The sequence below is a fragment of the Sorghum bicolor genome, chromosome 9 (genome assembly GCF_000003195.3).
Source record: "Sorghum bicolor cultivar BTx623 chromosome 9, Sorghum_bicolor_NCBIv3, whole genome shotgun sequence".
Classification (NCBI taxonomy): Eukaryota; Viridiplantae; Streptophyta; class Magnoliopsida; order Poales; family Poaceae; genus Sorghum; species Sorghum bicolor.
Genome location: NC_012878.2, coordinates 35,328,319 through 35,332,290, shown reverse-complemented (window position 1 = coordinate 35,332,290; position 3,972 = coordinate 35,328,319).

Genomic DNA, 3,972 nt, shown 5'->3' with positions numbered 1-3,972 from the left:
CTGGTGGACCCAGTGGTGCGGCCGCACCCTGGTGCGGGCACACCCCCAGGTCCGCCAATCGGCCCCAATCTTTTCCCTTCCTCTTCTGCACTGATTAGCATCACGTCCATGGTTACGATCAAGTTGTTTCCAAATCAGAGACTGCGTTAGCACCTATAAAATCCTCCATAGGCCTCTTCTCGTCTCACACCAACCATTTCTCATCTCCCTCTTGTGAAGATTTCTAAGCTCTCCCATTCTTCAGTAGTGACCATGTCTGGCTATGCCCTCTCGCTGATCAATGCTACCAAGACCATAGCCAATCTAGACATAGCACCTTTCTAAGAGAATTCTAGCAAGGAGGTCCATGTAGAGAAGAGAAAGTTGTTAGCGTTGTTACTAGCAAACCACAAAGCGCCCACCAAAAGCGCCGCCAACATACCCGCTACTGCCCGTTCGTCCACATGCAACATAGGACTTAAGAGAAAAGCCCCCCGGTGGTGATAGGCAAGGCAATCATGCTGGTAGCAAGATGGGTGGCAAGGCCAAGAAGACAGAATCGTCCAGTACTCTCCCTAGGATCGGGAGGCACTTGCCACAGCCGTCAATCAAGCATCGTGTAGGACAGTACGAGAGCAGTGATGAAGAAGATGATCCCAATATCATCGCCGAGCTTTTAGCTAAGCAGGCTAGCCCACGTGCTGAGTTACGGGTTTTAGATGACGACCTAGAGGAAAAAACACTGAGATTAGGAACCTCAGTGATGATGTTAACAAGTTTCGCTTCAAGTTTAATACTAAACTTAGAAATGTCACTGAAGCCTTAGGTGTTGGTCGCCTTGTTGAAGATCTTTAGACCACACCTCCTGCACGAATCTTTGTTTAGGCACATTTTTCCTTTTCACAATATTTATGTTTCAAATAATTTTTTCTCTTCCAATGTAATGTGCCTATTCAAAGTTATTAATAAAAAAAGTTTGTTTATCTTGTGCACTTGTTTTCTATATATATTGTGACTAACCATGACAGTAACAAAAACAAGTGTGGGGGAAGGACTATTAAATCAAAAATCTTGGTTTGTGCAAAACCTCTTCCCCAAAAATGATTTTCAAATGAAATGTTTAAAAAGATGTTACCTTCGTACTCCATCGAACATGTCTCCTATGTTCAAATATGTTTTTGCATACTTTTTATTCTTAGCTAATATCCCTGGAGATTTATGAACACTTGTTATAGGGACCCCATTTTATCTAAGTAATTGACGTATGTGATATAGTAGGATGACATGATGCTTGTGGTTCTTGCAAAGTACTTGGGTTTTGTTTCATAAAAAGCAAAATTCAATAGCAAGTTTCTTGAATGATCAAGCTTTATTCCTACCATGGCCGAATATTTGTTCATGATTAAACCTTCTACATATGTTGCTTGCTCTGTGTTGAGTTTGGTCAAATTTTTGGACCGCTGTCTTGAGATGTTTCATGCCTCTAAGATCAGAATTCACTTGCACCCACCATATAAAAGCCGACTCTCACACTGAGAAGTCACGCACAACATGCTTTCTCCATCCACCTAAAATTTCACCAACTCTTACACTGAGGGTTGCGCACATATATCCACCAACTAAAAATGCCAATACCTCACCCTGAGAATTGTGCATTCATATACATTCCTTGCATTTGTTATCATAAAGCTCTCTTTCGTTTTCATCAGAACCATAGGAATGATCTATATATATATAAAACAAATTTATGAGAAAAAGCCAAAGGGAAGGAACGGGGAAAGATTCATACCCCTCCAAAAAATAAAATAATTAATAAAATTTGTGTTATAGCCCATATCCTCTCAAGTTTTTCATCTCATTTCAAAAGAGAGTCTTGATGCAAGGAATGTTGCTATAAAAGTAGTGATAGGTTTCCACAAAAAATTCCACACACTTGCACATTTTGATCTAAGGGTATGGCGCACTCCCTCCGGTATGGTCCTGGGTTTGACTCGACAACATATGCAGGGTAAGTAAGTTCCACCATCATACCTACCCAAAACTCCAGATAAGCCTTTTAGAAGTAGGATGATAAAAAAGAAGGCATCAACTCTTTATGCCTTGGTAAGGAACCACTCACATATTAGGATGGACTTGAGAGCATCATTGAAGAAACACGTGCTATCTTTATTTTTCAAAATCTTGCAAAACCCCAAGTTTCTGCGCAGGGACTATGTAAGACGATTTGAATCCAGGCTGTTCCATGTTTCAATTACCCAAGATAGCTTGGTAGACACTTTGAAGTTCATAAATCTAGGTGAAGCTGGGAATAACCTGTATGCAGATTCTTTTGACAGGGAATATGAACCCATTTGGTCTTTAGTGAATTCACTTGAGAACGAGCAAAGGACCAAGTGTGGGGGAGTTGTTGGTACCCCTTATCTTATAATTATAAACAACATTTTAATAAATAAAATAAATAGATGGTAGGGCTTTGAACTAACCTTTCCACAAGTTTTGTTGCAAATATCAATTTCAGGCATGACATGTGGAAAGGCGCAAAAGTCACGAGAATGCGCACTTCAAGAAAGTGTATTCAGAAAAGGCGCAAATCAAAGATAAAAAAGCCCACCAAAACACCGAACTGGATCCATCCGTAACTACGGGAAGGATCAGGACCCAGAGACGAACTGACCACGCGAAGGCGGTGGCCAGGGGGGCCCACCAGTGGTGCGGCCGCACCCTAGTGCGGGCGCACCCCTCGTGGCGGCAACTCGGTCCCACCTTTTTCAGGCGGTTGCATGGAGGCATGCATAGGACGGTTTCACCTCCTACCAAATTTAGATCACCATGAACTGTCCTTGTTGGGCTATAAATAGATGGCTCCACACCATTCAACACACACACCCCATCATTTGGAGCAATACACCTCACATTTCTACACTTGTTCTTTAGTTTAGATTTAGTAGTAGAGCAAGGCAAAGCTAGCAAGGAGAGCTTGTCTCCTTGGAGGATCTTAGAGCTTCTTGGTATGAATACAATTCAGTTCTCCTCCATGAGCAAGTTCTTATCTTATTTATATGATTATGCAATTGAATAAGAGTATAGTTGTGTTCATATCTTGTTCGTAGTATATGAACTAGTTCTTAGTTCTTTTGCTATGTTCTTGATGTGTTCGTCCTTGTTCTTCATCGTTCATCGAATTAGTATGAATAGACAAAGGATTAAGATTGGGGTAAGAGTTCGTTGGGCTGTGATGGCCACTCTTAGCCGAGCCTATCAATCCGAAGGGTTGGGGTCCCGGGAGGCTAGGAGGCGTTTCCAATTACATGGGCGAGGTGCTCGGGTATGCGGAGATCAACGGATGCGTGGGTATCTTTTGGGTAGAGGGGTAGGTGGTAGGGTAGTTACAGCCCTGTCATCCCTAGTATTCCCCCACGATCAGGTATTCTGGTAGGAGTTCTGTAAAATCCCTATCGGCTAGATGTCCAGCTGCGGGGATCTCCCAGAGCCTTAGACTTAGTTATATAAGATCAATGCCCCTCTTCTTTGCATAGTTATATGAGATCAATGCCGGCTCAAGTAGTTGTTCTTTATTTCTTTTGTTTCCTTATTTCTCTTTATTCCTTGAGGTTGCCTCGATGAGTGTGTTCACTATCTATATTTTAAGAGCCTGTTGTGACCCCTGATTAGACTATGTCTACCTAAGCATCTCAATAAGTGATCATGCTACAAACCAAGCTAGATGCATTTGTTACGCCCTCCTACGGATTAAATACGATAACCCTTGAATACTCACGGGTTGAAATGCTACAATGATAGTTCTGTTCGCTTGCAGTTTTATTCTTTATATTCATGAACTATTGATTGGCGTACCTAAGTACCGTTACTTAAGATTGTAAACTCTGTGCATTTATCTGGCGTACCTAAGTACCGTTACTTAAGATTGTACTCGTTTCTTGCCATTATTTGTTCTCTGTCTTATTTGTGCTTGGACCTAGCTCTTATTATTAT